Source organism: Ascaphus truei, chromosome 8, assembly GCF_040206685.1.
Source record: "Ascaphus truei isolate aAscTru1 chromosome 8, aAscTru1.hap1, whole genome shotgun sequence".
In the NCBI taxonomy this organism is placed as follows: Eukaryota; Metazoa; Chordata; class Amphibia; order Anura; family Ascaphidae; genus Ascaphus; species Ascaphus truei.
In genome coordinates this window covers 51,329,547-51,345,789 of record NC_134490.1, presented here as the reverse complement: position 1 = coordinate 51,345,789, position 16,243 = coordinate 51,329,547, and the positions used below count along the sequence as shown (strand labels likewise).

General features: G+C 44.1%; 1 protein-coding gene across 1 annotated transcript in view; it reads left to right on the top strand.

Moving 5' to 3' along the window:
• Positions 1-13,372: 13,372 nt before the first annotated feature.
• ABLIM1 (actin binding LIM protein 1) overlaps positions 13,373-16,243 on the top strand; it is a 233,540-nt gene continuing 230,669 nt past the window's right edge. Inside the window, exon 1 of the transcript XR_012803550.1 lies at positions 13,373-13,615. The gene's annotated coding sequence lies outside the window, so the exon portion shown is untranslated. The remainder of the gene's footprint in view (positions 13,616-16,243) is intronic.

Below are 16,243 nucleotides of genomic sequence, written 5' to 3'. Positions count from 1 at the left end.
ACACACACAGCCTGAAACTGATATCCCATTACACTAGACACAGACACACAGTCCCCTACTGCCCTCACACTACTACTGACACACGCACACACCCCAATTGGCCTTACACTGCTACTGACATACACACAGCTCCCTCCTGCTGCCCTCTCACTACTACTGACACACACACACACACACGCTGCCACTGACACACACGCAGCCTGATACTGATATCACACAGCAAGTCCAAATACACTACTGTACACTACACACACACACACAAACACACACACACACACACATAGCCCCCTAATGCCCTCACACTGCTACTAACACACAGTTACATACATCCTCATATTGATACCCCCTAATATATCACAGTCCCTAATATATATTACAATACACACACAGCCCATTCTTGCCCTTACACCAACACACACTCAGCTTGTTGCTGATGATACTGAACTCACAGGGACCTACTCAGTGAATACAAATACAGTTTGTGTCTGGTGTCACACACATAGATAGACCCCTGCTGCTCTCACAATGACACACACATACTCACGACTCCAGTCCTTAGGCATACCACAAAACTCCTAAACTGAAATACACTGACACCCCACAACAACTAAACTCACATCCATTCAAAACAGCACCGCTCCTGTCCACTGTGAACAGTAACCCTGCTTATAATGATCGAATAATAGCAACGGAATACATTTGATATTTTTGTCTGTTTTTTGTCTGCATGATGTTAAACAAGGAGTAGCAGTTTTATGGGTTTGTGTAGAACTTTCCCAAACATTTATTTGCCTATTTATTACATTTATATAATTCTCATTAAAATACAGCAGACTTCATCTGTAATCAGATTATTTTGTAGACGCTGCCTTTTTAGAAATATACCACATACTAATTTGACGTCTGAAGAAAATGATTGCAAGTTTTGAATCTCATTTACAATGTGTTCTCTTGTCGTTACCGCTACTTAGATTGTAAGCTCTTCAGGCAGGGACACGTGTCCCGGAGTGCAGTATTTGCATTCTTTTTGCATACGTGGTTGATGCAATAAAAGTATATTATATACATACAAACAGTGGCGGATTTCCCAGAAGCCAGAGCCTAGGAGGGCATACATCGGTGCTGCCGCTTGTTAGCATGCACGATCGGCGGCGCCGCCCCCTAGTGTGCATGCGCGATCGGCACTTGGCGGCCGCACGTTCGCACCAGCGGCCGGCAAGCGCCGATCGCGCCTGCAGAGCCTCGCGTTGCCATAGCACGTGACGACGCGGTGTCAAATGACGCGGAAGGAGTAGGGTGGCACCAGGTAAGTGCTTAAGGGCGGCGTATTTTTAAATCCGCCACTGCATACATAGGAAAGCAAGGAAAGCTATGCTTACATTAAAATTAGATATGGGCGTACCTGTCTGAAGTGGAGGTTCACAGGCTTTTCAGGCCTATCTGATCCGCCCAACAAAATCCGAAGTTGGATTTCAACCACTTGAGCCCGCTCTGATTTTTTTCATATCCGACTATGGGGCTTGGAATCTCGTGTAGCCCTCCCTGCCCAGGGAGATTACATTGGGGTGTATTATATGGCTAAAAGAGTACAAGAGCACCCGCAGCACTCATAAGCAGCTGACATCAATGAAGGTCCAACAAAAAATAGTCTAATGCAAAAAAGAAAGTCTGAATAAACACAGCATACTAAACAGGGTATTGTCAAAAGGTAACTACCCAAACAGATATTCCCCCAGAGATGGGTATACCCAGGAGGACTGAAAAAGGGAACAAGGGGGTAGATGCCAGACAACACACTAATCTACATGATAAAAAATGTGAACAACACAATAAAGGGCAAAAAAAGTGCTACACAATGGCAGGAGGCAAAAACATAAAAAGACAAAAAAGGAAAACACAGTCCAAAGTCAAAGGGGGGCGGCTACATCTCTGGCACTTAGCCCTTTTTGACCCATTCCCACAAAAACGTGGTACTTCCCTTCCAGAGGCTATAAGAGTCCAGTAGCTACAATGTAACATAAATACTTAATCCGCAGGAAGGTGATGCAGGAAAGATCCAAAGATCATCTCTTCAGCTGCTAGCTGCTCTGCATGGCATAGGGGTATATGGAGAATTGGGTGCTCCAGAGATGGTGGGACTTCAAGCGCAAATGTCCATAATGATGTACCAGGACTAGAGGACCACATGTATAAGGGAGTTGGTATAGCAGTAAAGTGTGATATGTGAGTGACCAAAGCACCAATCTCCTGAAGGAAACAATCAAGGATGCAGGTAAGCAACCTGATGAAACCTCATTGGAGACATGCCAGTGCTAATAAAGGTACTCCTCCATGGGTAATCAACACTGAATGAATAATAAAGTAACTCTTAGCTACTCCACCTGTCCTTAAATGTCCTGGATAGTCCGTCCAAATGGCATGCAAACTGTAGAAAGTAATCCAGCAGAAGAAAAAGAGAGCAAAAACAGTGCACTGCCAGGGAGCCAGGTGGTAAGAAAATAAAATTCTATTTATTCAGCACCACTCAGTGAACATAACCCCAGGGGGTAAGACAAAAGCTCCTACGCGTTTCGGACCATAGGGGTCGTTTATCAAGGAGTAAGGTCCGAAACGCATAGGAGCTTTTGTCTTACACCCTGGGGTTATGTTTACTGAGTGATGCTGAATAAATAGAATTGTATTTTCTTACCACCTGGCTCCCTGGCAGTGCACTGTTTTTGCTCTGCATGGCATTACCATCTAAGGCCGAGTTCAGGGTGGATGCTACACGACGTGCGCGCGCTTAAATGCGCGCGCATGTTCGGCGTAATTTCAGGTTGTTCGGTGGGAGTTTTGAAACTGAAAACTCCACCACCGGAAAAGTACAGCGTTGCCGCTGCTACTTTTCGCCGTTACAACCAAAATGATATTTGGGTCTGCAGTCGCGTCACGTGAGCTGGCTCAGCAAAAAAGCTCCATGACATGTTCGCCAGGCCCCCCGCCCCCAATCGCCGCAACCCAACTCCTGCAGCCAAGGCACAAATGGCTGGGCCGCAGGAGTGCGCGGCTGCAGCATCCATCCTGAACTCGGCCTAATCCAGCATGTAGGAAGAGTGTGCGGTTTATATGGCTACGCCGCATGGGTAACCTTAACTCAGGAGCTGGATTCAGGCGGCCGGGCGATGAGGTTGCAAGGTTGTAAAGTAATGGGCCCCAGGAACTTTTGTAGTACAACTGTCTTTTATTCAGGTCCCCAGGCACGGGGTCCGCACACCACACTGTATACAAAGTTAGAATTGTCTCTTTATTTCCTTATGGTTATCGATGCTTAATGTGCGTCCAGGAATGCCTACACTTAACGCTTAGATGGAGGTATATATCTCTTAGGCCGGGGCCATAGAGGCTTCAGGAGAGCGGAGGCGCGCTAACGCTGAGGCTCGCCTGCTTAAGTCAGCGCGATTCCACGGACTTGCAGGCGAACCAGCGTGCGCGAAGGGAGCCGGGGGGGAGGTGGTTGGAGGCGGGGCAGTGACGTCGCTGGGCCAATCGCCCGCGATGCACTGACGTCAACATCACGGCGCTGACATCACGGCGCTGTGACGTTGACGCTGCTTCAGGCTGATTGGATGTTTTCAGCCGACAACGCGCTGAAAAACAGCTCGGCTGAAAATTCCAAAGCCTGCGCACGCTCGCGTGAGCCCCCTCTCAAGGCATCCTCATTGAGGATGCAGGGGCTCAGCGCTGAGCGTCCGCACGGCTCAGCGCGGCCTGTCCTACTATGGACCCGGCCATAGGCTGCGTCCAGTGCTTGCAGAGTTCACTTATTCACATAAGGGTTGTAGAGAACTGCTCACCTATTAAACAGAAGGTCCTAAAATGGTAGGTGCAAAGGAGGTAAAATACTTATATGACAGAGAGTGAACAAAGAAGTTCAAAGGTACCCCTATATATGCACTCTAAACCAAGCGTGTATATGTTTCTTAGGCCAACTTTTTTGTTTTTTGCGCCGTTTTCGCTTTTAGTTTCTGGTATAGGGATTCTTTACCTTATGGCCTAAGAAACATATACACACTTGGTTTAGAGTGCATATATAGAGTTCACTTATTGCAATATTAATCCTCACGTCCCCACGTGTGCGCTCTCGTGCGCGGGCACATAAGCTCTCCCAAGCTTGGTGCGTGGGAAGACAGTTGAATTTGATTTTGGAGCGCACTTACTTTGAAGTTACTACATGTAAGACCCAGTACTGTACTGTGATGGCACACAGCCACACACACACAGCCCCGATCCAGCCAATGACATGCCCCCTCCCTTAATAGCCACGAATGGCACAGGTGGCTTGTAAGAGACGTGTTCAGAGGTAACCAATGGAGACTGTTTTAAGGTGAAATTAAAATAAGGGTTTATTGCGCCTGTCACTTTAAACACAGCAAACAGGTAAATCAGCAAACAAAATCCGCTCCACTTTGGAGTATATATACTGTACACTTGTAGACCAGCTCTCTTTAACTGCGTGGTTACGATTCACCGGCCCAAATCATAGGGACATTTATATATAAAGACATAATAGTCTTATAAGAAAGTCTTATCTATCTCCTGAAGCTGTAGGGGAAGTCCTCTCGGCTCTCTTGGGTAAGCACCTTTATGTGCTACAGCAATCTCTGTCCAGGTTTTGAGGTCTGGTCCACTTGTCTTGCTATCAGCATACAGTCCAGTCCTTCTGCAGGTCAAGACAGCCGTTCCTCTGGTCAGTCCCCCCAATTGTGAGACTCAGGAATCTCTCTTCCTGTCTCAAAGGCAGGCTTTTCTAACAAACCTCTAATCAGCCAGGTGGTGTTGGTTAATTGACTACCAGCAGTTAACCACCACACTGCTGGATTAGAGGCACATTTTTGAACAGGGACAAGTCCCCTGTTACATGGCTCTATCAGTGACTCAGTAGAAAATTGAGCCCCGTTGAAGCAGGGATATCCCTAATACCTGGCCTGTTGGCAGCCCTTGCGGATTGGAGTTGGCCACCTGTGCTCTATACGGTGTTATTACAGATTAACATTAAAAGACAAACATAAGAAGTGCATGCTCCATAGTGTAAAATTGTCAAACATAATACAGATTAATGGATACAAATGAACTCACAAGAATGAAGTAATAAGACTTTGAGATTGTGATTTTAGATGTGATTGTGGTGCAAACTTGGGGAGGCATATCGAATTCTGACTAAATGAACCAAGTTCTAGTCCCGTTTGTCACGACCTACCTCTGTGAGTCGGGATTTTCTGTGCTTTAAACACAAGACCAAAGTGAGGAACAAGCTGAAAGTCGAACATGACGCGTGTGACTCATAGACATCACCTAGAATCAAAGTATTGGGTGCTGATGCGCAGAAGCAGTCTTCCTACTAAGACCAATAAGTTTGTAGAAAATGAAAAATAATCTTTGTTTGGATTCTCAATAAAGGTTTTTGAGTTGTTGTATCTTGTGTTTGCGATGATACACGTAATTGTGCATTAAAATGACTGAGTCACCATTGTGAGGGTATACGTGACGTCTCTCACTGATACTAAGGGGTACGCAGACCAGAAAAGGTTCAGAACCGCCGCTCTATATGATTGTTTTGTACTCTGTTTATATTTGATATTTTATACAACATGTGAGTTTTCTCCACCAAAAATCCCATTTGTTTTCGTATTTTCCTTGCACATCACCTTGCACTGTGGGACATTGCCTCGCGCGTTGCGTTTCCCCGGTTACTTCCGGGTTCGCTGCTTCTTAAGAACCTTGATAAGAACTATGCCTTGATAAAGCGCCCATTGATGCGAAACGCGTAGGCGAGTTTCTTTGTTGTACCTCCATGTATATGACCAAATAAATAAACTTTTTTTTTGGCGTTCACCCACTCAGCATCTCTCATTGAAGTGGGGGTGCACCGCATCTCCGCCTTTCATCATGGTTCCGGCATCCAGCGCACTGAAAAGGTTCCCGATTTTGACCAACATTACCATCAGGATGCATCGTTTTCAACAATATGTGAAAGTTTTCCCTTTTTCATGATTGGACCTGTTTGGCTACTTAAGACTTTGATCAATATTGTGTTCTATAAGAGGAAATTTGTGACGCCATCTTTTCCTGGTTGCTGTGCTTTTTCCTTATTATGAAAAGTCCAGGTAGGCGCTATCTTCATATACACACAGGTCTGGCCACTCGTTATAATTTCTTAAAGGTTAATTCTTAAGGGATACCTAATTATGATTGCATTTATATATATGAAGTATGTATCTATATGTGTGTACCTTAACTCTTTAGAGCACCATACACCATAAAGAGAAGACTTCATGAGAGCAAATACAGAGGGTTCACCAGAAGGTGCAAACCATTCATAAGCCTCAAGAATAGAAAGGCCAGATTAGACTTTGCCAAACAATATCTAAAAAAGCTAGCCCAATTCTGGAACAGCATTCTTTGGACAGATGAAACTAAGATCAACCTGTACCAGAATGATGGGAAGAAAAAAGTATGGAGAAGGCTTGGAACGGCTCATGATCCGATGCATACCACATCATCTTTAAAACACGGTGGAGGCAGTGTGATGACATGGGCATGCATGGCTTACAATGGCACTGGGTGACTAGTGTTTATTGATGATGTGACAGAAGACAGAAGCAGCCGGATGAATTCTGAAGTGTATAGGGATATATTGTCTGCTGAGATTCAGCCAAATTCAGCAAAGTTGATTGGACGGCGCTTCACTTTACAGATGGACAATGACCCAAAACATACTGCGAAAGCAACCCAGGAGTTTTTTAAGGCAAAGAAGTGGAATATTCTGCAATGGCCGAGTCAATCACCTGATCTCAACCCGATCGAGCATGCATTTCACTTGCTGAAGACAAAACTTAAGGCAGAAAGACCCACGAACAAACAACAACTGAAGACAGCTGCAGTAAAGGCCTGGCAAAGCATCATAAAGGAGGAAACCCAGCGTTTGGTGATGTCCATGCGTTCCAGACTTCAAGCAGTCATTGCCTGCAAAGGATTCTCGACAAAGTATTGAAAATGAACATTTTATTTGTGGTTGTGTTCATTTGTCCAATTACATTTGAGCCCCTGAAATAAGGGGACTGTGTATGAAAATGGTTGCAATTCCTAAACGTTTCATACGATATTTTTGTTCAACCCCTTGAATTAAAGCTGAAAGTCTGCACTTCTATTGCATCTCGGTTGTTTCATTTCAAATTCATTGTGGTGGTGTACAGAGCCAAAATGATGAAAATGGTGTCAGTGTCCAATTATTTCCGGACCTAACTGTATATGAAAAACTTGGTAATGAACGACCTCTACACTGTCCTAAACGGCCTTGGTGTGACCAAGCTGGTGTCAAGTGGGCCCCCCCCCTTAATTTGCCCTTGCGTGCGCCCACACATACACGCACACCTTTGTGTCACATACACACACTGATCTGTGTCCCCCCACATGTCCCCCCCTTCCCCCCCCCCCACACACACACTTTTTCCAGACAGGAACAATTCAGAAGTAATAAAAGGAATTCGGGAGGGAAGGAGGTTCTGGGGATTCCCTTTACGAATTTTGTTATGAAACTACAAAGGAATATGTTTTGGTCGCACCCTTTAATCCTCAAATGATTCATAAACGGTGGACGGGGTCAGCTTTTGATAGTATAAACATGCAATGTTCTCTGAATGTTAGTATAGAAATATAAGAGAAACAAGAAGATTATAAAGAGGTTAGGCATTAAACTTCAATAGTGCCAATCGGGGAACTATTGCACATAAACTCCTATTGCCTTTAATGGCAGTTTGAGGAACAGATCTACAGAGGTCTGTTTAGTGACTTAACGTGGCGTTATGCTTTAACGCATGGTCACCAACAGGTCAGGTTTTCAGGATATCCCTGCTCAGCACAGGTGGCTCAATCAGTGCCTCAGTCTTCCACTGCACCACTTGTGCTGAAGCAGGGATATATCTGTTGATAGCTCTTGAGGCCTGGAGTTAGCTACCCGTGGTATAGAGAGGATGCAGTTTGCTTGAATAATTGAAGTTCCTCTATTTTTTAGATGAATCACACCCACCCACTATAGCTCTTTACTAACCAAGCAACGAGCATTAAATACCTCACATAGGATCACTCTGAAAAGGTCAGCTTTGATTAATACTAGCTAATAACGCAATGCTTTTAACCCATTCACTGCAGTACACACTTCTTCCTCTGTAGAGAATTAAAGGTGCAATCCCACATAGGATCAAAGAGAAATGACGCTACTGATAGGTTCAATAGGCTAAAACTGGGTCATTATTGGCACATTGTTTGTAAGGGGGCAAATGCTGATAGCACCTGTATGTACAAACGTTGAACACACAGTGACATCACACATAAAGGAGAGCACCCAGAGGAAACCCAATCCCTCCCAAATCCCAGCGCAGAATACCTCCAGAACAACTCAAGATATAAAAAAAAAGATTGATAGGTGTCAAGATTTTGGTAACAAAAAGGCCTCAATCACCCAGATTTACAGCAACAATCCTTAATGGGGGGGGGGGGGGGGGGGGGGGTGGAGGGGGGTATGTTAGGGCCTTCAGAGCTAAACCACACTATTTTTTTTTAACTCCAGAGACCCCTCTGTTCCAAAGATATGGTTTAGATGCCAGTGTTTTTCCTAGGCATTTAAAGATGGAAGCCACAGCCATCCAGCAGGAGGCGGCAATGTCATCTCCCCAATGACTTTGCGACTTGCCATTGGCCAGATACTAAATATTTTACATTGTATATCATACATCATGCATCATACTTCCCAACTCTCCCTATTTATAAGCTAAAACCCCAGAGTAGTTTAAGAATATCATTTTTGCTTTCTCACTTAAAGCAGCAGTCCAAGTTGCCATTAAAAAAACAAAAAAAAAACTTTATTTCCCTTTAATATGTGCATCAGTACAATCCACACAACGATGAGCAATTAGCCAAGTTGCCAATCGATCCGTTCTCCTGTGATCGATTGTCCAAGATTCGGCTCTGGGGTTCACAAAATTGCTGTCAGTGCAGTAAAGGAGGACCAAAAATGCAAAGTTCTGTGGGGAAGATCATGTGACCAGGCAATCACTAGATACAATTGGTGCACTGCTAGAGAGAGGGCGGGGCTCAAAAGGAGGGGAGGGGGCAGAGCCTGTTTCAGAAGAGGAAGGGGATGTGACTTTGTAAATGGTTGCTATAGAAACAAAAAATGCTTGTTACATTATAATACTTTAAAAATGTCAATTAGAGTTGTTTAAAAAAAATGCTACAAGTATTTTCTCATAGTACAGAACTGATTTATTTATTTAGGATATTATGTAGGATATTGCTTGGTCTGCAGCTTTACAATAATTCCCTTTACCATATGTAAAGAGATTTCCATTGATTTTGAAACCTGAGATATCCTTAAAAGACGATGGAGTGGAGTATAAATTTGGAAGTGAAGTTTGAGGTTTGGTTATTGTAAGGATCACATCATCTGCACAAAGTGCGATTTTGTATATCTGACTCTTCACCTGAACTCCTGTTATATTTGGGTTGTTTCTTATGTTTGCAGCTAGTGGCTCCATACAGAGGGCGAATAGCAGTGGAGATAAGGGACAAATCTGAGGCACTAAATATAAATCTGCCTAAATATCAAATTAAATTGATTGCTTTAAACTTTGATTTTAAATGGCAACCGAATACGATCAAATACCTAGGGATATTTATCACAAAAAACTATAGTTCTCTGTATAGGGAGAATTATCCAAAGGTCCTAAGAGCTCTTAAGTCTGATATTGAGAAGTGGTCCGGCCACGCTATATCATGGATAGGCAGAATACACAGTATAAAAATGAACATATTGCCCCGTCTTCTGTATCTTTTCCAAACTCTACCCATTCCATTGGTATTGGAGGAAATTAAAACTATACAGTCTATAATAAACAAATTTATATGGAAAAATAAAACACCAAGAATTGGTAAGAAAATCTTAAATATACCAAACAAGACAGGAGGGCTGGGACTACCATGCCTTATGTCCTATTACAAAGCAGCCCAAACAAGCCAACTTATACTATGGCACTCTAATCCAGTCCACAGACGCTGGGTATCATTGGAAATGGATTTAGTTGCCCCAGTCGAATTAAGTAATCTTCTATGGTCCCCAGTGAGAAAAAGTCTCGAAATACTCAAATCCAGCCAAATTATAGCCCATTCACTCAAATTATGGAACACAGTTGCAAATTGACACTTCCTTACAACACGGAATACACTTATGACACCACTATATGATAACCCAGAATTTGGTCCAGGAATAGGCCGTAATAGGTTTATAGACTGGAAAATAGCAGGTATCACAAGATTAAAAGATGTAGGTTCAGAAGGATTTCCCAGAACATTTGAATATTTCCACAAAGAAAAGGCTATCCCAAACAATCAGTTCCTCCAATACCTTCAATTGAAAGCCTTTTATAACAAAATCCGACCCCCCGAATTGCTAACTAGATTTGAGTCACTTTGTCTAGCAGATAGTAACACACCTGGACTGATATCTAAATTGTATGGATATTTTGTTAGCCCCCCTCCACAAATGAATCAAAAACTGAAATATATGCTACAATGGGAGGATGACCTGGGGGAGGTATTAGACATGGAAGACTGGAATGATATTTTTCAAAAAGTTGCCACATCATCAATGTGTATCACAATCAGAGAAAATGCCTATAAAGTTATGATGAGGTGATACTTAACCCCCATGAGACTAGCTAAATTCATCCCAGAGTACCCAACTACATGTCCGAAAGGATGTGGAGTACAAGCCACATTTATACATATGTGGTGGGGGTGCCCATTCATAGCAGCTTATTGGCTGGAAATCAAAATGTGGTCACAAAGGTTTTTCGGTTTGGACCTACCAATGGATCCCTGGTTATTTCTTTTAAACAAACCATATTACCCTCACACGAGACATGAAAATAAATTACTGTGCCATATATCTTCAGCCGCAAGACGCGAATTAGTAGTATGGAAACAAACAATTATTCCCTCAATTTCCAAAGTTAAAAATAAAGTCTGGCAGATTTGCTACATGGAAAAAATGGTTAGTCTTAATAACGACACCTACACAGATTTTCAGAAGGTGTGGTTACCTTGGATTCTGAGTGAAAATCAACAAGAAATTAATACCCACTTAATTTTGTTGTAACAAAAAAAAAGGGGAAAAAATAAAAAATGATATTTATATTAACTGTGTGATAGAATATTTTATGAAATCTTGTTAGGTAAAATTGTAAATGAATGTGAACTTTCTCCCATCTCTATTTTCTGTACCCTTCCCTCCCCCCCCCCCCCCCCCATTTTTTATTTTCTTCATTCCTCCCCTCTCCCTAAAAATTTTTAATAAAAATTAAGTTTATAAAAGAGGTTTCCAATGTTGGCCAGCAGAAGTGACTTATTGGAAACAAATAGAACACACTATATACATATGTACAGTAGATAGCTTTATTTTACCTATGGAAAATGTAGAATATTGCATTATAATTAGGGATTCATGTCAAAAAACACTGAGGCAATCATTGGGGGTTTCCAGGTAAATCTGATAAAGACCGGAAAAATTAGGAAATGTAATAAAGCCTCCAAATATTTTGATAATGCTGAATATCACAGAGATTCCATAGGTTCAATGGCAGTAATAACCAGAATATCACTACATACTGTATTCCCCCATAATGCACCAGTGAGAGCAAGAACCTTGCTACATCTGAACATGACTGCACTATGAAGGCTGTTTTTCAACACAGGTAAAATTGGGAGGGCAGGATACACTAGCAATACACCCCACAAAGCATGTTTTTTTTTTTTATGTCTTTAGTATATAGGACGCTTGTTTTTGTTTTTTTGTTTTTAAATGAAAGTGCTTTACCAGTGTGGCATGGTCCCCCCTGGGTGCCCTTTCATCCCCCTTACATTCCGCTGCGGCTGCATCCGGCAGCGGAGGATGGGGAGAGTGCGGGGAGGGCTGGGGGAAGTTGCTGCGGGCGACGGAGGGTTCCGGCAGCACCCTTTGCAGGGTGCCGCCATCTTCAGTGCGGCCGCGCATACGCGAGATGGTGCACATGCGCACGAGAGCCCGGCAGCCATGTTTGTACTCTGGTGCAGCAGCGGCGGCCATTACACAAAATGTTCTGCTGGGGAACTACAAGCCCCATAGTGTATAGGGACGGTAAGTCACACCGCGCGAGCCAACCACTAGGGCTGCAGCAATCCCCTGCTCTCTGATATTGTTACTTGTGGCGCGCTTGCAGCCACGCCAGTCGGAGCTGGAACCAGGATAGGGTAGGTTGTGTGTGCAGGGCGTATGTGACCCTGCACTAGGCCAGAGACTGCCTTAGGCCCCAGCTAGGCCCCGACTCACCTCAGCTTGTGGTTGCTGCAGGGACAGGCCCATTAGATAGGGACACTGCCCTTGTAGTACCAGTGTGAGGGACAAAGCCAGGACGCGACTGCATCCTGGCCTCCGGTGGTCTGGGACCAGACCATCAACTATATATGAGAGACTCTTCAGTGTGGGACCCTCCAGCTGGACACCACCCAATGCGGAGGCGGACTCGTCGCTGACAACGACGGCATGGGACCGGACGGCCCCTTTATCTACAGTCTGCTTCACCGGGTGTTGGAGTACCCGGCAGGTACCAACAAGTGCACCAACGCTACACACATTAGTGGGGGCAGCGCTGTCTCACACATTGGGTGGGTTGCTCCTTGTGGACACCAGAGTGGTTGGGTGCCCAAGAGCCCCTCAGTACTTTGGGGACTATATACCCAGGGTGGACATTGTGGTGGAGGGCACGGTGAGGGTACGGCCGTGTGTGGCCTAGGTGGTGGGGACTGTATATGGTTACTCTTTTTATGCATGCAGTAAATTGTTATTATCATCAGTGTGTGTATTTATTATATTGTCCTGTGATGGGGTTATCCAACATTGTTAGGATCCCGCACAGGTGGAGGCGCGGGCATCAGAAGGCCCAGATACACCCCAGGCTCCCAGCAGCAGAGGCTCAGGCCTCCTGTGAGCCGCAGGTAACGCACCACACACACACAGTGGCCGCCATATCTCCCAGGGGGTGGGGGAAAGTGCGCTAAACCAGTTTACAGTATAAAATACAAAATAAACTATGTAGCAATATACTATACACAAATAATAATAATAATATAAGCAATAATTACATTAAATATAATAGTTTTCAGCGCCTTTTAAAAATAATAATAATTGAGTGTGGAGTTCCCCATAATAACACCTCTCTAATAGTAATGCACTGTATCTCCCAAACCACAGCCCTCCTCCCTCCTCTGTGTTGTGCTAGTGCAGCTCCTGTGTCATAATAGGCAGGAGCACAGGAGGAGACAGTCTGGGAACACCCACCCTCCTGTGCTGTGAGAGGGGTGGGGGGGGGCACATACCCAAGGCAAAGCAGGGAAGGGGATCCCGTGCATCTGCAAGAGGGGGATCTAACCATGACATGCAGAGCATGAGCAAGCCGCTTGTCTTATCTGCATCTCCCGAGCTGGTCTTACTGCAGAGAGGTCCCTTCCAGCCTCTCTCCTTCTCCAGGAGACATGTCTGCTAGAGGTAGGTGTGCAGCACCGTGACAGGAGTGTCCAGCCTGTGATCTGCCCCCCTCCCTAGGGTTCCCAGGGGAGCAGCCTTTTGTTGGTGTGTATAAGAAGATCCCTTCTCCTCAGATCTTTGCTGATGCAAATGTAATGGGCTTTGGTGCAGAAGATTGATCTCTTCCTAATACTAGACAATAGTATTGCTATGTTATATTGCTGTATCATTTGTATTCCTGATTGCTTGTAGCTCTGTATTGCAGTTCAGATTATTTGTGTAGTATTGGGTTGTATTTCATCTCCATGCGTTTTATTGCAGTGTGTAGCACCGCTTCTTGTGACCCCGGACATTGCTGTGCTTAGTATTGACCACTGCTTTATTCCAGCACTGCTTCTTGCTGTATTGCAGCCTCATTGCTGTATTTCAGTACTACCTCTTCATTTTAATATTGGTTACAGCTCTGGATATTGCTGCATTCTCCCCTGTGATTAGCTGCATCCAATCTAATCTATAGTGAATATCCTGCATTTTAATCATGTCCACATTGTTTTTTTAATATTAGGTATGATACAGTCAGCACCAGATAACAGCATGGGTAGTATATTTGGGCTGGAAGTGACTGCTTTTTGATTCTCTGCCATACACAATCTCACTCTGTATATTAGGATTTGTTTATTTGTATGTTGTACTATAAAGTAAGATGTACGCTGTGAGCTAACCTAGTAGAAAGTTGATATAATTATCTCCATCATAAAACGTGTGTACAAAGAATGCCGTTGAGATTAGATGAATACCCCCCAGTCTCATGCTAAACCTAGCTCCAATGTGTGTCATTAACTTTGTAGTAACACAAAGGATTTAAGTCTGTGTTGTGTGTTTGTGGCATTGTTCTACTCCTTTGTCACTGTAATATAGTGATATCCGGTGTTCTAGAGCTGCAGGTGTGCTGTTCCTCTCCTGATTCAGAACACAGATACACAAAAGTAAAAACCCACCTGCTATAACATTTTGGAGATGACTATATATGTTTTCTGCACTCGGAAGTTGGATCCCATGTGGTAATACCACTCTTTAGATCGTTGTATCTCTTGTATTGTATGTCTTTATTTATATAGCGCCATTAATCTACATAGCGCTTCACAGTAGTAATACATGTGGTAATCAAATAAATAACAGATAGATAATATAAATAACAGATCATGGGAATAAGTGCTTTAGACATTAAAGTAACATTAAGGAAGAGGAGTCCCTGCCCCGAGGAGCTTACAGTCTAATTGGTAGGTAGGGAGAACGTAAAGACACAGTAGGAGGGAGTTCTGGTAAGTGCGTCTGCAGGGGGCCAAGCTATATGTATCATGTGTTCAGAATATCTACAGTGCTATTCATATGATTCATTAAGCAAGTGTGTCTTAAGGTGGGTCTTAAAGGTGGATAGAGAGGGTGCTAGTCGGGTACTGAGGGGAAGGGCATTCCAGAGGTGTGGGGCAGTCAGTGAAAAAGGTTTAAGGCGGGAGAGGGCTTTAGATACAAAGGGGGTAGAAAGAAGACATCCTTGAGCAGAACGCAAGAGTCGGGATGGTGCATAGCAAGAAATTAGGGCTGAGATGTAAGGAGGGGCAGAAGAGTGTAAAGCTTTAAAAGTGAGGAGAAGAATGGAGTGTGAGATGCGGGATTTGATCGGAAGCCAGGAGAGGGATTTCATGAGGGGAGATGCTGAGACAGATCTAGGAAAGAGTAGAGTGATTCTGGCAGCAGCATTTAGGATAGATTGTAGGGGAGACAGATGAGAGGCAGGAAGGCCGGACAGCAGGAGGTTACAGTAATCAAGACGGGAGAGAATGAGGGCCTGAGTCAGAGTTTTAGCAGTCGAGCAACAGAGGAAAGGGCGTATCTTTGTTATATTGCGGAGGAAAAAGCGACAGGTTTTAGAAATGTTTTGAATGTGAGGGGCGAATGTGAGAGAGGAGTCGAGTGTGACCCCTAGGCAGCGTGCTTGGGCTACTGGGTGAATGATGGTAGTTCCAACAGTAATGTGGAAGGAGGTAGTAGGGCCAGGTTTGGGAGGAAGTATGAGGAGCTCTGTTTTAGCCATGTTGAGTTTAAGGCGACGGAGGGCCATCCAGGATGATATAGCAGAGAGACATTCAGAAACTTTGGTTTGTACAGCAGGTGTAAGGTCGGGTGTTGAAAAGTATATTTGTGTGTCGTCAGCATAGAGGTGATATTTAAACCCAAAAGATGTTATTAGGTCACCTAGAGAGAGTGTGTACAGAGAAAAGAGAAGAGGTCCCAGGACAGAGCCCTGGGGTACCCCCACAGAGAGATCAATAGAGGAGGAGGAGGTGCTAGCAGAAGAGACACTGAAAGTACGATGGGAGAGGTAGGATGAGTTCCAGGATAGAGCTTTGTTTCGAATACCAAGAGTATGGAGAATATGAAGGAGAAGAGGGTGGTCCACGGTGTCAAATGCTGCAGAGAGGTCGAGTAATATGAGCAGAGTGTAATGACCTCTGTCTTTGGCAGCATGGAGGACGTCAGTTATTTTAGTGAGGGCTGTTTCCGTGGAGTGAGCAGTGCGGAAGCCAGATTGTAGAGGGTCTAGGAGAGAATAGGTGTTGAGAAAATTGAGAAAGCGAGAGAATACAA